General features: G+C 45.0%; 1 pseudogene; it reads right to left on the bottom strand.

The window, feature by feature from the left end:
- LOC109901720 (protein PTHB1-like) overlaps positions 1-21,494 on the bottom strand; it is a 117,683-nt pseudogene that overhangs the window by 53,832 nt on the left and 42,357 nt on the right.

Here is a 21,494-nt window from a genome sequence, read left to right as displayed (position 1 = left end):
AAACACAAACCCAAACACACACAAACGCCACTCCCAGACCAGAGGTTAGACAAGGTAAGGGATGATCAGTTTGGTGACACAGCAGTATTTCTCAACTATGGTTTTCAGGAGAGCCCATGGCTGCATGTTTGTGTTCTATCCTCGCACAAACGCATCTCATTTAACTAACCAATGGCTTCAGGATTAACCAATGGCTTCAGGATTAACCAAGTGGCTGAAGCAGGTAAGCTGGGCTAGAACAAAATGAATGTCCAACCTCTGGCATTCTTGAAGACCATAGAGAAACATCTGTAGAGGATGAGAGGCTCTCCCTCTCCAACACGGCATCATAACAGACTTCATACAATCTAAACGGTGTCACTTTAATAAGGCAACGCCATAAGGTTCTCTCCCTCCCTCGCTCTCCCTTCCCTCCTCTACTCTGTGGTGGTTTGGTTTACGTAAGTCCATATGACTTATCCCCTCCACTTAGCCCTGCGATCACGTTTCCTGAAAGTGGACTCTGCTGACATGTTTCTGACCCCTGAAATGGGGAGCGAGTGTGTGTGTGTGTGTGTGTGTGTGTGTGTGTGTGTGTGTGTGTGTGTGTGTGTGTGTGTGTGTGTGTGTGTGTGTGTGTGTGTGTGTGTGTGTGTGTGTGTGTGTGTGTGTGTGTGTGTGTGAGAGAGAGCTGGTTGGGCTCCACTGGGGCACATTAGCAAGGCTCTGACATGTGCAGAACTCTGTGGCTGGATTAATATTTAAATAAATCTATCAATATATCCATGTTGTGAGGAAGCCTCTGTGGAAATATATATCAAACATATATATGAATGACATAAAACAGAAATAGGCATTTACAGTCGCCTTGGGAGAAAGGGGGAGGCTAATTCAGGGAAACACTAGGATGCCAATAGTAGAGAGCGAAAGGAAGGGAAGGGGCAAGGGAGGGAGTGTAAGGACTAGTGTGTGTGTGTGTGTGTGTGTGTGTGTGTGTGTGTGTGTGTGTGTGTGTGTGTGTGTGTGTGTGTGTGTGTGTGTGTGTGTGTGTGTGTGTGTGTGTGTGTGTGTGTGTGTGAGAGAGAGAGAGATTGAGAGAGAGAGAGAGAGAGATGAAAGTTAGTAAAATACCCCCTCAAATATTCACAGTCCACACACACAAACCTCCCAAGGGGTCACAGAGGAAGCCATACATTTGAAGCAGTCCAGACCAGTGACTCGAGTAACCATTCTACCTTTGGCAGACACACACGCACAAACATATATACACACACACTAACATAAGCCAGCCATTAGATGGAAATTAGGGCCTTGGTCCTGGTCCTGTAGCTGGATTAAAAACATTACTAGAAGCATGATGCTACAAATGCTAATGAAATGTCAATGTAAGAAATGCTAATGCTACCATAATGCTAACGAGGCTAATGATCACCATCAGTAAAATGACTTACCATTCCCCTCCTCCCTTTCTAATGCTAATCCCGAGGAACGCCACAGTGAGGGCATTGTCCTGCTACCTCTCCCCTCCCAACACACACATATAACCATGCATCACACACACTGAAATTTATACGCATGCTCACAGACCTCGGCCATGTCTCGACATCCCTCAAACACAGCCCTATTTGCACGTTTGCTTTTCTCTCAATGGTCCTCTTTGAACAGGCCACGCTGAGTAAATAGAAGAAAAAAAGAAAATGAAGGAGAGAAAAAAACGAGGGGAACTCTGGGAATTTACTGCAACAAGATAAATATCCTAGCCGTGGCGTCGCGACACACACACGCCTTCTCCCACTGATTACAGAGTAAATATCTGTAATCTTATAAAAACGGGCATTGTCTGAGGGCGGAAGCGGCAGACACACTGCAAAGAGAGCACAGCGGCAGGACATGTTGACTTTGGAGAAAGCTCTATTGGAGAAGTGATCAGTCACACACAAGTATGCACCCACACATATATACACAAGCAAACATACGCACAGATGCATGTACAAAAATGCACAGGCACATACTGCACTGTACAAACATTATGCAGAACCTTTTGCAGAATATGATTATGTGCAAGTCCACACACACTCCCACACGTTGCGATAGCAGTTCAGTCTATATCCTCAACAAATATGATTCAGATTATCACTCATGAATAAATGCTATGTAGTACATTTCCACCATTGGCCATAAGCCTGTTGGAATGCTGTGTGTGTGTGTGTGTGTGTGTGTGTGTGTGTGTGTGTGTGTGTGTGTGTGTGTGTGTGTGTGTGTGTGTCTGGGCTCATGAAACAGACACACCCATTCATTTCATGCACTGAGGCCAAAGAAGATAAATCAGTAGAATTATCAACATGCAGTGTCGCGTGAACCAGGCTGCTGCAGCCAACGTACATAGCGGTCTTTACAGACCACAGGGTTAGACTAACCTTTATACACACACACACGCACCTGCAACAAGTGACCAGCATCCAAAATCATAACCATTAACATACATGTTAAGCAACGGAATTGTCTCGTATGAGCAAAACACTTCAGTCAGTACAGGACAGTAATAGTGAGTTCCTCTGTCCCTGTAGATAAAGCCCCAGGCAGGGCATGATTGTTGTTGTTTCTTTGTCTTCTGCCACTGTCTGTCTCCCTGCTGTCTACAACAGGTCTCCCCAAGCTGGCAGACGGAGCCAGAGACAGATAGGGACTGTGTTGTGTGTGTGTGTGTATGTGTATGTGTATGTGTATATATATATGTCTCACAAGAGAAGAGATGGAGAATGCTGCTAGCCACTGGCACTGTGTGTATGTGTGTGTGTGTGTGTGTGTGTGTGTGTGTGTGTGTGTGTGTGTGTGTGTGTGTGTGTGTGTGTGTGTGTGTGTGTGTGTGTGTGTGTGTGTGTGTGTGTGTGTGTGTGTGTGTGTGTGTGTGTGTGTCTGTGTGTCTGTGTGTGTGTGTGTCTGTGTGTCTGTGTGTGTGTGTCTGTGTGTGTGTCTCCCAGGAGAGAGGAAGGTGGTGTGGGTTCACCTATGGTACAGAAGCACTTCACTTTCATGACATCACTCATAATCCCTTGTGTTCCCTTAGGAAGTCAGTGAGGACTGTCGTGATGGAGCTAACAGGTACACAGGTAAATTAGGTAAGTCAACGAGGTAAATGACGTACAGCTTTAACACAAGAGGTCTGTTGATACATATGTACTGTACATGGACTCATTTGGTAAATCATCTCTGTGTGCTAAATTCTGAAAAACACTATACACACACAGTTCAAATGTTTGATTACGCACGCAGACACACATACACGCATACACACACAATCTACTGAAGGCTATCCAGCAGTATATATTTTCAGAATCACAGTCATTGACCCGTTTCCAAAGCATCTCTGGTCCTGCCATTGAATTCCCGGAATCAAGAGGAGAGGGCCGTGACACGGAAAGCTGAGTGCTAGCTGAGCGAGAGAAAACACTGCTAGTGCCAACACTGGTGTGTGTGTGTGAGGTTTATACACTTCTACTTCAATGTCACACTTCAGTGTTAATATGACTAAAATATAACACTTACAACATGGTAACAAAAATATATAATATAAACAGTGTATAGTGAGAGTGAGCGAAGTATGACTGGAGGACAAGGGCCTCCTGGAGATCAGGGGGTTTAGTGGTGCCTGGAGCCCAGCTCTGTGGGACATACATCAGGGTGAGACATCCCCAAAATACCCCAATAACGAGCCTCTGTGGGCCCGGGGATAATGAGCACCTGTGATGGAGGCGAGGGTGTGTGTGTATGCTCGCCTGTCCGTCCGTCCGTGCGTGCGTGCTTGCCGATGTACAGGAGTGTGTGTGAGTGCTTCTCACTTTAATTACACCGTGTATATAATCCCGTTAGCTGGTGGCTAACCTCTGAGAGGCTAATAACAAAGGACCAGTGGGAGAAGGCATGCTCCATTACAGTGTGGAATCCCCTCTCCACTCAGGCCGCTAAGAGCCACTCAGCAGACACAATGAGATTAGGGTTCTAAATCTGTGGAACACTGGGACTGTGGCATGTGCTAAGCCCACCCTCGCTGAGAGGAGAAATGACATTCTTTAGCCGGAGAAGAAAAACTAACTTGGGGATAATGACATAGATGTAGAGTTGACAGAATGGAGTTGGGAAAATGGCCCGGTTTAGTTTAAGTGCAGGGAAAATGACATTGGAATAAAAAAATCGAAAGCATAGAACGTACTGGAGAAATGATAGCCGTTGAGTGTAGTGAAGTGTAGGGAACCTGGATTAATTCAATTTTGTCATTATAGCACATGGAAAGGACTCTGGTTTAATGGCATGCTGTAGAACTAGACTGTATAGAATATACTGGAAATGACACATTCCTTGATTAATAAAGCCCAGGGGGAAAGACAATGGGCTAATCTCTTTTGGACTAATCTCTACGATACTTAATGGACCAGCCAATATGGCGAGCTAATTGAATGGCTGCTGTGTTCTTAGCAACAGAGTAGAATGAGATAATGTGATGTGGTAAGCAACAAGGGACTAAACATTCTAAAATATCCAGATAGCCCCGAGAAAGCTGTTCAACTGGCTATCCGACTATGTAATTCTGTATGGTGATGTCCATCTATGTTCTAACAGGTGTTGCATAGTCACATGCAATGGCACAAAGAAACAGATTCTAAATGAAAACAACAGAACTGGATTGACTGATACTTCCTTGATTTCATCTCATGTGGTCATGAAGGAAAGGAGATGAGGGGAAGACAGGAATATTTCTCTGTCTCAGTTTCTTTTAGTCTCCCTCTCTCCCTCCCCCTCGCTCGCTCTCTCCTCACCAGTAATACACCCAGACATATTTGTGATAAAAAAAGTCCACCACACCCAGGGGAGTCCCACAGACAGAAGCATTACAAGTAGGTACAGTACTGTACACCCCAGACCTCCTCTAACCCCCATCTCTATCTGCCTTTGGGCAAACACCTGGGCCTTCTCCATAGGAACAGAGACGGAGGGTGGTGAGTGTGTGAGGGGATTGTGCAGACTGGCAGAGATGGGCTTTGCTGTGGCTCCTCTCAGGGATTTGACATTCTTAGATAAAGCACCCCAGTCCCACGCCCTCTCCTCTCTCCCTCCTGCTGTGTATGGCCTGAGGGGGCAGGAGGCGACACACACACACACACACACACACCCACCCACCCATAATCAGTGTCCCAAATGACTCCCTATTGTTTTGTGCACTAAATAGGGAATAGGGTGTTTAGTGCACTAAATAGGGAATAGGGTGTTTAGTGCACTAAATAGGGAATAGGGTGCCATTTAGGACATACCCAAGTCTGTGTGGCATCCATTATTTTACATCATAGATATTTCTCTGAGTATCTGGTCACAGACACCACTTATGTTAATAAACACTGCCTACTCTAGATTGGGTGTAAGCAAACATTTTGTGCCGCAATCTACCAAAGCCTTTTCCATGACGACATTCTTCTGACTCAAGAGGTACTGCCAGAGGCTGATCTCTGTCTGGCCGATCTCTGTCTGGCCTCTGCTCCATGTATGTGTACAGTACAGAGGTGTGGGTCTCCAAGACCATTGATATTTCCATCTCATTCTATACTTACATTTTTTTTATTTTTAAATACTATATCAATGAATTGTACACAGAAAAAAGGTATTTATTTATGGGCCTTGCAATGAAAATGTTAAATCCTACAGGAGTCCCCGGATATGCCCATCTTCATACATTTTTACGAGAAGACCATAAGAATGATCTCCCAACAGTAACAACACTATCTCCACACAACACTGGTTTCAAAATGACATCACATTTATAAAGACAGGCTTTTCCAGAGGCTTGACTGTGTCACACACACTCCTCTATATCAGTCACTATCTGTCCCCCACTCTTATACACACACATGCCTATATGTCAGTCAGCTATATGAAAGACAGTCATTCATTGACATGGTAGACATTCATAGAGGAGGGCCCCAGTGACTCCTAAATGTGCATGAGGGGTAGGCTGCATGTTCATTTATCCTGTGTCTGTCTGTGTGTGTGTGTGTCTGTCTGTGTGTTTGAAGGCCAGTTTGAAAGGCAGTCTCTCAGGTGCGGTCTGTGTTTGCATAGCAGATGAAAGGTCAGGGGGACCTGAGGGAGTTCCTCTGTTTCTCCTTTTTTTTCTGACCCCGGGGTATTTTACTGAGGAAACACACATTTACACATCTCAATGGACACGCACGCAAACACACACACACACACACACACACACACACACACACACACACACACACACACACACACACACACACACACACACACACACACACACACACACACACACACACACACACACACACACACACACACACACACAGTGCTCAGAGAGAGCCCCAGTCATTTATTGCGAGGGCCTCACGTACACAGTGGGATCTGTGTTTAGTCGTGTTTAGCCATGTTTAGCCGTGTTTAGCGCTCCATTTGGGGACAGATAAATCAGCCGTTGTCTGAGAGAAGCCTCCATTACTGGAACGAGAGGCCCCCAAGCGGTCTGTCAGTCAAAACTAAAGCGTCCCACCTCCTGCTTTTGAATGGCTAATTACAGAGACTCCGCTCAACTCAAACTCAGCTCCCAGACAGCTAGCGCCGCTGCCCGCTAGGATAGCGCACTAACGCTAACATGGTAGCCATTTTACCTGAGATAAACAGCAAATATATTTTTTAAATGGCTTGTCGGGCATTCCCCCTCACTCAGCACACCCTCCTTCCCCTCTGCACCCCCCCCACCCAGAAACGTCTTTCCCGGTCCCGAGTGACAGCAGTGTGCTTTCGCTCAGAGATCAACAGCAGAGGAGAAAAACAGGAATGCTAAGGCTAGGCTAAGATAGCCCTCTGGCTAACCTCTCCATACCTGCCACAGATGAATCAAACAGAGAGTTAAAGGGTGAGCCAGGCTGAACTATAAACCGTGGGGCCAGGATGAGTAATGTTTTTTTAAGTAGTGAGAATAAAAAGTGGAGGAAACAGACACCTCTGGCCAGCTCACATACACATTATAGAGCAGGCCGCATCTGGCCTTCATGAATAAAATATAGGAGGAAGAGATGAAGAAATAATGAACAAAGGAAATATTATCCCTCTCTATATGAATGTACACTAGACCAGAAAAATCACACAGGCCTCTCACAGTATCTCTGTTCTCTCGATGACAAACAACATGCACAAACATTAATGAGGGGAAGTCCCCTAACCGACAGCCCAGCCTGGCCACAGATAAGATGCATAATATTTACCAATCTGACATTTGACGATGCTGCACTTAGTTCATCCAAAGTACACATGTACCTCATCTACCACTTGCTGAGTCTCTGGGTCCACAGACTACTTTCTTGGTTTCCATAATATTAGGCAAATTTGTCATTTGAGTGTACTATCCCTGACTCAGCACAATAAGACACGTACTGTAGCTAAAAACAACTTTTAACCCCACCATCATTTACAAACACATTTGGCATGTCAAATGATGAAGACTCTTGACTGACAACCCTTGAGTAATAAACCCTAACTAAAGCGCTGAGTTCGTGAGAACCACCATAGCTCACAGACCTTCAGAAGGGCCATATACCCACCCAGAGATATGAATAATTCATTTGACGCGTGCATCACTCTTCCCAGTAGACCGTGGATAGCGTCCATTATGTGGTGCGTGTATACATTACAGCATGTATAAAGTGTCAGAAGCTTCCGGAAATCACCGGTGGGTGGCAGGCGCTGGCGGGAAGCGGAGGCAGGAAGGGATGGACTGACTGACACCGGAGCACATTAGACAGACTAGAGAGTAATACTGTATAGAGAGAATCACTCAGGGCTCTAGTAATGCTAGGGGACAGGCAGCAGCGCTGGGAGAGCATCAACTAGCATTAGCGGCATAAAGAGACACTGATATATTAATAGCATTAGCTGGCACTGGGACATGCAGTGCATTTATACTGATATCTGCCAAGAACAGTATTGTCAAAATGGTATACTTTAGAAACAAAAATGTAATTTTAATATTCTATTATCTGAACAGATGTTAGTATTCGAATACTTGCAAGAGTATTCATGTAGATGGAATTAAGTTAGTTAAATGAGAAGGACCAATCTGCATATAGTTGTTGTAGATAAGGACAGAAAGCACAGCAACATTTCCTCAATTAATCTAGGTAGCGAGCTACCTACTGTAGCTGGCTAACATAGCTGGCATCTTTACATCAACTTGATGCAGTATGGCATCTATAAGTTTATCTAATTAGCTTGAGCCTGTATGGCTAACCTCTCTCTTCCTCTCTCTCGCTCAGGTGTCAAACTCACCGGGGAGAACCTCTCCTCCCAAGACCTACCAGCTGCGCAGCAAGCAAGTTATCAAGTTGAATAAAAAACATTTTAAACACATGCATTTCGACTATCCGAATATCACCCCTAAAAACGTTCATGTTATTATTTGAATAGTGAAAGTATTTAAAAGTACCCATCCCTAATCATAGTAACCAAAATGTAGCCCATTAATAGCTGGATATAGAGACCTAAAGGGCCTGCATGACCCCCAATGAATTGAAAAACTACACCATGTCCGGGCCAGTAGAAATTCAGTTCGGGACAGTAGATTTTTGGCCAACTAGGCCAGTGATTAAAAAAAGGGAATGTTGGACCCTTCGCCAGCAACAAAACTGATCCCAGTTTGTAAGGTAAGTGTCCCTTTAAAACTGTACCAGTTTTGAACCTTGTGGTGATGGTATGAGTACACCTCGTATTGGACCTTATGGGGAGTGCATCTACAGTGTGAGCTCTGTATGATTCTACTCAGATAGGAGTAATGGTTAAGTACTAAATCATTAAATATCTAATGATGTCATGATGTCACCCACTCCCAGAGCCGTAGGAGAGCTAATGAACAGTGTTAAAGAGTGCCTCACCAAACGAGCCCCTACTGTAAACAGTGACGGCAAGGGACCATCACTTTTCAACGTCAGACAGTCTACACCACTCAAAATTCACACGCACACTCACAAACGCGCGCTCACTCACACACACACACACACACACACACACACACACACACACACACACACACACACACACACACACACACACACACACACACACACACACACACACACACACACACACACACACAACTAATACAGTAATCCACACACAGTTGGAACTCATCAGTCGACACACACATCATCACAATGGGAACTTCAAATCAAGGCAAACAGACACACACACACACTATAATGACACCACAAACACACTGACCCACACTTCCAACCATACAGAAGTTTGTAAATGAGGTTTCTTTATTTAATCATAATTTAAAAAGGAAGGCTCCAGCAACAATCACCCTGACCTCAGAACCTGAGAAAAATACTGAGAGAATGTACACACACACACACACACACACACACACACACACACACACACACACACACGAGACACAAATGCTCCCACATTCTTATTACAGCCCGTCTACCGTTAGTAAATAATGTCTAATCGGGCGATAAGGCGCCCCTAGACGACAGAGATAGATGGGTGTGTATGTGTGTCTGTGCGCATGTATACACAACCGGTCAAAAGTTTTAGAACACCTACTCATTCAAGGGTTTTTCTTTATTTTAATATTTTCTACATTGTAGAATAACAGTGAAGACATCAAAACTATGAAATTACACATATGGAATCACGTAGTAACCAAAAAAGTGATTCTTCAAATGCATTCCAGGTGACTACCTCATGAAGCTGGTTGAGAGAATGCCAAGAGTGTGCAAAGCTGTCATCAAGGCAAAGGGTGGCTATTTGAAGAATATCAAATATATTTGGATTTGTTTAACACTTTTTTGCTTACTACATGATTCCATGTGTTATTATTATAGTTTTGATGTCTCCACTATTATTCTACAATGTAGAAAATAGTTAAAAACAAAGAAAAACCCTTAACTGAGTAGGTGTTCTAAAACTTTTGACCGGTAGTGTATGTCTTTGTGTTTATGTGCTTACAGTATATGTGTATGTGCACCTGTGTGTGGTCATGGCATTGTGTGTGTGTATTCCTGTGTGTGTGTGGTTATGGAAGTTCGTTTGTCTGCTATAAGTATACCATAGGGTGGGAGCTAGCACCTTAGTAGCAGCAGGAAGTGCATACATCAGCAGTGTAGGCCCATCACTCTGTAAATCAACACTAGTGCACTCATTACTCTGTGTGTGTGTGTGTGTGTGTGTGTGTGTGTGTGTGTGTGTGTGTGTGTGTGTGTGTGTGTGTGTGTGTGTGTGTGTGTGTGTGTGTGTGTGTGTGTGTGTGTGTGTGTGTGTGTGTGTGTGTGTGTGTGTGTGTGTGTGTAAATCACCATACGGTGTGAGGTAGGGGAAAATCAACACCTCCAAAAAAAAAGAGAGGGAAGAAGGGAGGGGAGAGACTCTCCTTTCATCATGTTTCTAAATGCTATGTGCATGCCTGAGAGTGTCCTGGTCTACTGTGTGTGTGTCTGACCTGGCGGTAGGTGCCCTCCATCAGAGTGTCTAGGTCTAGGGGGGCGGGGGTCTTGTCTTTGAAGCGGGTCAGGAGACGGCGTTGGGTGGCTCTGGACCGCCCGCTCTGACAGGAGGTCCTGGTACTTCTCTGCACTCACACGCAGCTACACGCACGCACACACACACACCACACACACACACACACACACACACACACACACACACACACACACACACACACACACACACACACACACACACACACACACACACACACAAAGAATGTTTTTCTAACACTGCAGGCAAAAGCTGTACCTACAAACACAACACATGAATGTTTGTGGGCCGTTGTGTCTGTGTTCAACACACAACACACCAGCTCCTTAGCCACCAGCCAGATGTCCTTGAAACTCTCACTCTGGATACGGTAGCGCTCTGGAGAGGGTAGAAAAAGGGGGGGGGGTAGAGAAAGCTCAACTTCACATCAACCAAGTGCTAGAGGATGCTGCGTGTGTGTACTCACGGGAGGTCTTGGGAGGCCATTACAGTGACTCTAGGCCCTGAGAGGATGTGGAAGGCCAGAGCGTTTCCCTCCTTGTCCTCAGACTTCTCCAGAAAGTCTACAACACAGGGAGGGACATTTAGTGAGAACAATAGGAACTAGAGTCCATTGGTTACGGATACAGATATCTGTCGGGTATATGGCACATACATGAAAACAGTCCCCTGAAACACCACAATAACCCATTATTCACACACAGACTTAACGTTCTCACGGACCAGTACAGTGTGGACTCTAGTGGTGGGATGTCAGGCAGAGATATGGTATGGGTTCCCTACCACACACACTCTGTCTCTGAGGTTCTCAGGGGCCAGTATAGTGGGGTCTCCATCGGTGGGATGTCAGACAGAGATATGGTATGGGTTCCCTACCACACACACTCTGTCTCTGAGGTTCTCAGGGGCCAGTATAGTGGGGTCTCCATCGGTGGGATGTCAGACAGAGATATGGTATGGGTTCCCTACCACACACACTCTGTCTCTGAGGTTCTCAGGGGCCAGTACAGTGTGGACTCTAGTGGTGGGATGTCAGACAGAGATATGGTATGGGTTCCCTACCACACACACTCTGTCTCTGAGGCTCTCAGGGGCCAGTATAGTGGGGTCTCCATCGGTGGGATGTCAGACAGAGATATGGCAGCTTATCTCTCCTCAGGACGCCAGCCAAGGTGAACAGAGCACATCACATTGTTCTTTATCTGCCCACAGAGTAGCACACACACACACACAATCTTCAAGCATCTAATCTGGGACAGGGGTCCTGTGTAGTAGGAGACGCCATGCCCAGGTCCAGATAATGACTGATAGTCAGAGCTGCTTCCCAGGGCTGAGACCTGCTCACCAACAGCAGGTAGACTAGATTCCCACACACACTATCAACAGCATCAATACATACCACTCACTCTCCATTCCAGGGCAAATACATGCCACTCACTTTCGTGCAGTTGACACTATCGAAGACAAGCAGACTTAAAACTTAACCCCTATTCTCACAGAACACCACTCTCCCACTATCCCTGGGTGTACAGGGAACCAGTGGAGAACAGGTCATGTAGATGTCTATGGTACAGACCAGGTTCTGGGGTGACTCAGGTAGATCTCTATGGTCTGTTACCTGGGAAGATCTCGCTGAGGTTGACGGGCGGTTTGTTGGTATCCACGGTGATCTTGTACTTGGCGTTCTTGGAAGGGGCAGAGGGGCAGCAGACTAGACAGAGGGGCAGGGAGAACTTACACTGGGCCACCCTCGGGATGCCTGAGAGGGTGAATGTGAGGATGTTTTGTGAAACATGCAGCTCCTTAAAAATTGGAGAGACAAATCTTTGAATGAGTCAATGTGCTCTATCACGGGTGCGTGTGTGGTTAAGACATGGCTCTGATGGAACAGGGGCGTGTGTGGTTAAGACATGGCTCTGATGGAACAGGGGCGTGTGTGGTTAAGACATGGCTCTGATGGAACAGGGGCGTGCGTGGTTAAGACATGGCTCTGATGGAACGGGGGCATGTGTGGTTAAGACGTGGCTCTGATGGAACAGGGGCGTGTGTGGTTAAGACATGGCTCTGATGGAACGGGTGCGTGTGTGGTTAAGACATGGCTCTGATGGAACGGGTGCGTGTGTGGTTAAGACATGGCTCTGATGGAACGGTGAATTGAATTCTCAAGAATCCGCTCTAATAGCTCAGACACACCGGTAGGATTGTCAAACGTTTACCTGCCAGTACTTAGCACCTCTGAAGATAGTGTCGGCAGTCAATCTCGTTTGTGTTCACACAGCAAAGACCTTGAAGTCGTTAGTCACTTAGCCTTGTTAAAATACTCCAAACCAGAAGGTGGCAGTAACGTTGTTTGATAATGCATGTCTGTGTGTGTTACTTATTTTAATGTTGCTATTTTTGTAGAACGCCCTTGTTAATACTAGCCAGATGGCCACAGCTAGATAACTACTGTAGAGAAATGCTATTTCTTATGCAGGTGACCAACCTATTGCTAATACAGGGCTACAACTCAAAGTAAAGCCTGTGGGGTCCCCTACAGGATAGCTCCCGCATTACACTAATTGCCAAAACCAGCGCACACACATAATCTCCTTTGTAGCTGAACATTGTGTGCCCGAAGAGGATTCTACGATGACGGACAGACAACTGAGCCAATGGCGGAAGACTACAGACTACACCCCAGCTGAACCAATCCAAAGATCCGATCTTCCAGAATCAACCTACTTTCTGTTCTATATATAAGTGGTGTACTGATTGTATCGGTCTCTTTGCCTGCAGTTCCGTACGAACGAACGGAGGAGCCGTAATTACGCTGTTCTAGATATCTTCACTCTGAATAAACTGTCGCTTGTCATACAATTTACCACCTTGTCTGAATCGATCCTTGACCGACTCGCCCGTCTACATATCTAATTTCTAACACTACCTAGCAATTCACTCTCCATAATCCCATACTGCCAGTGCCAGCCCATAGCCAAATGCTTAGCTAACGTTAGCATATTGCTAGCTAGCACAACATAGCTAGCTAGCCTAGGACACTGCAGTAACTGTGCAGCTAACACAGGCAACTGTTTCATGGAAACTAATCCATTGTGATTTAATTATAATGTCAATACTATCTACAGTGGTTTGTATTGTGTCTGTGCACTTACCTAGCTGCCATGCCATGCCATAGCCTATGAAGTGTGACTGGCTCATGACATTTAACCATGGATGTAGTGAGAAAATGCCCTCTTTTTTCCTTTTCTTGTCACTCCTGTTGGCTGTGATAAGTACCTATTGGCAGTCTATTGGAAATGAGATTCTCTGCGTTTCATGCTTAGGAAGTGTTCGCTTCAAAATATCCTGATAGAAAATCCCCTTAAAAACACTTTTCCTTCCGACATTTCCTCTTAAACCCCATCACATTCAATAACATGATTGAGATAACTTCATGCATATTCACTACTCTGAAGCCAATCTGTGAGTGAGACTCAACACAAACATCTCACATAACCGAGTTGTGGATGTTTTTGGAGGATCTCTGGTTAAGGGAACTCCTAAAACAGCACTGGGGAACATTACAGGCCGAGGTACCCAACCATAACTCTTCCAGAGTTGGCTGAGGATGCTGAGCTGGCTAGAAGCCTGGCTGGAATAACAGAGAGAGACCGAGAGAGAGCAAGAGACTGCTCAGGGGGAAATTCCCTTTTTACTCTGTTTTCCATCCTTTCACAAGAGAGAAAAGAGAAATAGCGAAAAGTTTGGGAAAGGTGATAAAGAGAGAGAGAGAGAGAGATTAATAGAAAGATAGACGGAAAGGGAAGGAAAGAGAGAAAAAGTGTTCAAGCTGAAGCATATTGCAAGAGTCACTCGCTCTCGAGGAAGAGAGCTGAGAGAAAGAAGGAAGAAGAGAATGCGCAGGGTCTTTTCCAGGCCCATCACTAGCCAGTGAGAGTATAATCCTTCCCTGTTATGTCTGGCCAGGTAACCTAAGCCGTGTACTGTAGGGGCTTTACATCGCCCTGGCTCATGTAGCAGCAACCACTAACATATAGGTGCAAAATCACAGCCTTAGGGAATATAGACAAGGTGTTCTCCCTACCTCCCTCTCTTCAGTTATCCTTCCCTCGCTTCTTTTTCCCCCTTTTCTTTTCTCCGTCTCTCACTCTTACCTTCTCTTCCCCTCTTTTTTGTCATTGTGTTTTTCTATAGAGTAACCTGTAGATGTGGCTTTTTAAAAGCATCTTTAAACTGTGCAAACTCATATTGAGGCGACTGAAGGGTGTCGAATCGAGAGGACGTTTGTCCATAGAGTCCATAGACTCCTAGAATATTCATGTGATGGTTAAACAATCTTCAAATGCTTTCAATGGGCAACTAAACCCAATTGCTGCAGGATCAGCTAAACTAAATGTCCTGCCACCAATGAGGGGTGTGGTCTAAAGAAACGGGTGGGGGGGGGGGGGGACTGAAGTTGAGGGAAAAAGCTGGAGGGAGAAAAGAAAGGAGTGAGAAGGAGGGAATGACAGCAAGAGAGAAGACGGCGACCAGAAAGAACTAGGGGAAATATTTTCCCCCTCTCAAGTTCCCAGCCGCCATTGACTAGTCGGCACTCTCTAAAGACAAACAGAGTGTGTGTGTGTGTGGTTAGGAAGAGGGGGACGCCCTGCCTGTAAATCTAAACTGGTCCCACCTCTTCACACACCGTATCCCAGACACCCCGTGTATTCTCAGGCTGCCACGGCAGAGTTACGACCCTCACTCGCCACAATGATTTACCTGCATGGGCTGTGTGTGTGTGTATTATGTCTCACCTGAGTTGTCATTGTTGCCCTCTGTTGGCCAACTCATGGTCGACACACCTGACCTCACTATGGGGTCACTGGTAGATATGAGGCCTATGAGGGTTTTTGTAGTAGTTATGAGAGTGGGCTACTTTTCTCCAAAGTATGTAAAATTATTTTCCCTAAAATAAGCGCACACACTCACACAATCATCTTCTCTCAATGGATAATGGAAGTAGTCTGGAACCTCAGCAGCCTGATTACACCAACACTAGTCATACTGCATGATATCTCACTGAGTGTGTGTTAAGTCTCTCTGACCACTCTGTTTATTTGACCTCAGGGCGACTGTAAGGGATCCCGTTCATTGTGCAGCTGCAATGATGTCATCGATGCGATGAAACGTGTGTGTGTGTGTGTGTGTGTGTGTGTGTGTGTGTGTCACTGATCAAAAGGGAGGACATCTACTGTATCAGAGCACATATGAACAGACAGAGGCACGGACAGACAGAAATAAACACACGCTACTCAGAACTAGACACCCCAACTATTTAACCGTAACATGTAGCCTGTGTTTGTGTGTGTGTTGAGTACATGCAAGTGCATAAGTGTCTGCATGTGTACGTGGCGTACCCATGTGTACAGTATGTGTAACCAAAACTGTGTATGTCAAACTATGCGTGTGTGTGTGTGTGTGTGTGCGCACGCATCTCTCTCTAGCAATATCGAGTTGCGCGGGAACATAAACAGTGGGCTGTGGGCTCTTCCTGTGCTTCCCAGAGCAGATCCCAGTCTACTTACCTGCAGGGTTGAGCTCTTTCATATGGGCCAGCAGCAGAGCAGGGGAAACACAAACACAACACAGTCACTTTAGAGGGCCCTGGCCCAGGGCACGTAAACACTGGAGCCTACTCATTCACTTTACACACACCCCGGCCCTTCATCCCTCCCTCACTACTTCTTCCCCCGCTTTAGTCTCTCCCCTCTCCTCTCGTTTCCTTCCGTCTCTCTTCCTCCTCTGTTCCACCTCTCTCGTCTCCCTGTTCTCACCTCCCTTCCTCTCATCTCTCTGGAAAGTGGAGTCCTCTCCTTGCGTCTTCTCCTTTATCTGCACCAAATGAAGACCTGGACGGGTGAAAGTAGACCCCTGTTGATGCACCCCATCCGCACATAAGTAATCTCAGTCACTGTCTGTCTCTTTTATTAAATGTGTTCTCAGAAGTCAAAAGCTCCACCTTAGACAGACAGCAGGCTTGAGACTGACAATAGACAATGAGACAGACAGAATAACAGAACAGACCTTCTAGGCTTAAGTACCAGACTGACAGAATATAGACAGTCTAAAAACAGAGACATCGACTACTGTAGCTACAGACGGCCAAGAATAACCGACAACCAGCCAAACGCATTCAGCTTAACATCAATTTAGGAGACAGAATGGTCCTAGTCAGCAAAATCTATTATCAGCCAGCTGTGGACTGATTCATTCTACAATGATTCAATTTTAAAAAAGGTGCATATTCTTCAAAAAATTATTCTGCCAAACCGCTGTTATTGAAATAATCAATGACACACATTCAACTACACAATCACCTACACAGTCATTCGTTTGACAGTGAGTGAAGTTAATTAAATGCTGGAGGACTCAAGGTGGTGCTGAATGTGTTTCATTGACTGAGGAATGAGCTCTACACTGAATCATGTGCCACTGATTCCTCTAGCAGTCTAGCAGCACAGTCCATGAGGGCCAGATTGAGAATGAAACTGCAGCATGCCCCCTGAGCTGTGCTTGTGTATTTCACGCTTTGTTAGCTCTGATGAAAGCCAGCCACCTCCCTCCCTCCATTGGCTGGGTGTAGCCACACTGGCTGCTGAGGAGAGGAGAGGAGAGGAGAGGAGAGGAGAGGAGCGGAGCGTAGAGTAGAGGAGAGGAGAGGAGAGGAGAGGAGAGGAGAGGAGAGGAGAGGAGAGGAGAGGAGAGGAGAGGAGAGGAGAGGAGAGGAGAGGAGAGGAGAGGAGAGGAGAGGAGAGGAGAGGAGAGGAGAGGAGAGGAGAGGAGAGGAGAGGAGAGGAGAGGAGAGGAGAGGAGAGGAGAGGAGAGGAGAGGAGAGGAGAGGAGAGGAGAGGAGAGGAGAGGAGAGGAGAGGAGAGGAGAGGAGAGGAGAGGAGCTGGAGAGGAGAGCGGGGCAGAGATTTAGCACAGGTCAAATGGAACTGAACACAGGACAAATATACAGATAGAGGGGAAATAGACAGAGATATGCACACAAACAAACACACACTACACGTAGAGGCTGGTGTGATTAAAAATGAATGTGAAATCATTGAGACAGTGGATGGCCCCCAACATGGCCCTACTACATTAGATAGTGGACAGTGGGAGAGCACTACCGCAAATCCCTTTGATGGGAAAGGAGTGTAGACAGTAACAGAGTTGTAATCGTTGCCTCTGGGTGCATCGGCAGAATTCCTCCCATTCCAGCCAGGCATTCAGAGGAGAGGAGTGGAGGAGAGCGCTAATGAAGATTAACACTGCTCTGTCTAACACCTAGCCAGTGGGCCAACACATCCATACACACACTGACGCACAGAGAGAAATATAGTCCACTAAACAGTCATATATCCACAGGTGTGTGTGTGTAGCCATCCCTCCTTCCCCTGCTCATCTCTTCTCTCTGTTACTGTGAACCCTACCTGTGATGTAAGTAATGTCTTACCGATCAAAACACAGGGCAGCCATCTCTGGAAGGTCTTGTGAAAAACTCCAGACTTTCCACCCCCGCTATTTTTAGCATCACAATAAAATTACAAAAAAACGCCTCAATATTTCCAAGCCATTTCACATTTAATGTGCTTTCAGGGAACCTTTCCACAAGGCGCTGCCAACACAGACAGTCCAATGGAAACAATAGTACAAATGCCGCTTTTTTTTGTGAGCCGCTTTGAATCAAATGAAATAATAAAACCCCATGACACTTTAATTTAAATAAAGAGGGGTTTTGTTGGTTAGAGGGGAGAGTAATGTCTTCCAGAAACACATACTGCCGTGAACCAGATGCTTCGAGGGATACAGTTCAGTCCGCTGTTACCCATTCAGTGGTTTTAAAGGGTACAGAGCTGCTACAGGCAGATGTCAGTACGGTTACAGCCAACGATCAGCGGTGTCACTCTCAGTCAGTACTGTTAGCCAGATGTCAGAGCTGTTACAGACAGACGTCTGTGGACGTAAGATAAGTCACAGGCAGGGAAACGTAAAAGCATCAATTCATGAGAGAGATGAGGCAAGTGTGATATGTTTCCGACAGGTTGTAGAAAGACATGAGATGTTTAAGAGGTTGTCAGTGTGTGTACCTGCAGGAGAACTGTGAGATACGGCCACGTCTCCTGTCAGGTCTGTTGGTGGATACGGCCCATTCAGGAAGGCAGAGAACGCCACCACAGAGGTAGACCCAACACCTGTAAAAAATATAAAAATAACATCATAATAACACCGTTTTAGACACACAGTCAAAACACAGACACATGACGACTCAGCACTTTAACAAGTGTGAAAAGTACAGGAAACAGTATTCTCAACACTCAGACTACCCAGGCCTAAAAACATACACACAGTCACATACTCTCAGTCTCACACATGGTTACACGCTCAAACCTCTCAACCAGAGGTGAAGACAGCAGGGTTAACAACATTAACCAGGCAACTCTAACACACACACAGAGAAAGGGTGCCTGTGGCACAAAGCGGAGGGTGCTGATTTGAGTCCAGTTCTAATACCCTAACAGAGTCAGAGAGAGAAGGTAGATGGGGAACAAAAACAGCCTGGGAGGAAAGGCCAGATTTCAGCTAATGGCTTTGGAGAGAGGTCGAGCCAAGTTACACACACAAGTTACACACAGCCCTGTTTGAACGGGCACACCGACCATGCGTCAGGTGGTGTGGTAATGGGGCGTGACGTATGGAGCCCAGAGCAGAGTAGGCCCAGCACAGGTGACTGAGCCAGGGGTGTGTGCCAGGATTCCCCACTACACACATATCAAGCACTCTGTATGTCTGTGTCCTGCTCTCTCTCTCTCTGTCTGTAGTGAAGGGATTTCACAGACCATCTCGCCCTCTTTTCATTTTCATTGTCAATCTGTCTGTCTTTCCTTGTCTCAAACCTGACAACCATGCAGAGTTTTCAGTGGTGTAAAATACCTAAGTAAAAATACAATGTACATTCCAAAGTAAAATAGTGTACTTTCTACTCCATACATTTTCCCTGACACCCAAAAGTACTTATTACATTTTTAATGCTTAGCAGGACTGGAAAACTGTCCAATTCACACACATATCAACCCAAACATCTCTGGTCATCTCTACAGCCTCTGGTCTGGCGGACTCACTAAATACAAATGCTTCGTCTGTCAATTATGTCTGTGTGTTGGAGTGTGCCCCTGGCTATCAGTCAAAAAATAGAAATACAAATGGTGGTGTCTGGTTTGCGTAATATAAGCAATTTGAAATTATTTATACTTTTACTTTTGATACTCAAGTATATTTTTGCAATTAAATACATTTTATATTTAGTATATTTAAGTATATTTAGAAACAAAACTACTTTTAGACTTTTACTCAAGTAGTATTTTATTGGGTGACTTTCACTTTTACTTGAGTCATTTTCTATTAAGGTATCTTTACTTTTACTCAAGTATGACAATTGGGTACTTTTTCCACCACTGAGAATTTTACCACGTCAGTGAGGTGACGCGACACCCACACTGCTCAAATCTTAGGCAAATGCACCTTTTTTAGCCTAATAAGGATGTTGGCAGAATACTGGCTCACTAGGAATGGTAGGCTATAGACTGTTAAGGGTACTTGGTCATTGGTTGTGCTTCAGTAGCTAACTAGAAATACGTTTAAAATGTACAATATGAGGCTCTCCTTAAGATTTTCTGACAAGGTGGTGCTGATGTAGGCCTTATGTTAGATAGGGGGGAGGTCTTTAGGGGCTCAGTCAAGTTTGCTCTCAGGAAGTTGGAGCATTTGCATTGTTGAAAACCTGCAACTGCCATTTCCTGAAACCTAGAGTTTTAAATGATATCAAACAATGTAGCCAACACAGAAGTCTTGTGTTGAATACATTTGAACCAAGACAAATATGATTAGTCATGTTCTGAAATGTTCAGGGGGTATTTCTCTCACAAGTCAATACCATTATAGAAAAAAAGTTGGATTTTGTAACCTAATGTCATATCTCAAAATCCATATCCATCTTACCTCAATATTTTTTATGTCCTGCGGATTCGAGACGAAAGATGTTGAACGGGAAAAAGTGAGCCTGTTAGGTAGCCAGTAGCCTTAATTCTTGCACAGAATCCAGACTAGATAATGCAATAACATTTTCCTGAATTTCACCACTTTCTTTCCATTGATTTAATCACCCTAATTCTGGCCATCCTACAAGGATAAAAACTACAATAACCTTTGAATAGATTGTGATAGGGAGGTGAGGTTTGGACCATTGGTTTTCTTATACGATTATTTACACAATTATTTACACGTTATTTTACCCATTGCTCAAAAGATGCATTATTGATTGGACACCCTACTAAATTAAATTGAGGTGGTCTCATTGACACTTTCACATTTTTTCTAGGTTACATTTATTGTTATTCTAATTAATTGGGGTCTTTATGTGGACAGTCTAGTGAAAATGCAAACTGGCTTCTTCATTTTGTTTGGGGAGAAAATAAAACATCCAAATAATTCAATTACTGGATGCAATGTAGTACTCTAGCTTACTGTAGTACTCTAGCTTACTGTAGTAGTCTCGCTTACTGTAGTACTCTAGCTTACTGTAGTAGTCTCGCTTACTGTAGTACTCTAGCTTACTGTAGTAGTCTCGCTTACTGTAGTACTCTAGCTTACTGTAGTACTCTAGCTTAAATCAAATCAAATCAAATCAAATTTATTTATATAGCCCTTCGTACATCAGCTGATATCTCAAAGTGCTGTACAGAAACCCAGCCTAAAACCCCAAACAGCAAGCAATGCAGGTGTAGAAGCTTACTGTAGTAGTCTAGCTTACTGTAGTACTCTAGCTTACTGTAGTAGTCTAGCTTACTGTAGTAGTCTAGCTTACTGTAGTAGTCTAGCTTACTGTAGTACTCTAGCTTACTGTAGTAGTCTAGCTTACTGTAGTAGTCTAGCTTACTGTAGTA

This window comes from Oncorhynchus kisutch, linkage group LG13 (genome assembly GCF_002021735.2).
Source record: "Oncorhynchus kisutch isolate 150728-3 linkage group LG13, Okis_V2, whole genome shotgun sequence".
Lineage (NCBI taxonomy): Eukaryota > Metazoa > Chordata > Actinopteri > Salmoniformes > Salmonidae > Oncorhynchus > Oncorhynchus kisutch.
This window is presented reverse-complemented; position numbering and strand designations above follow the sequence as displayed.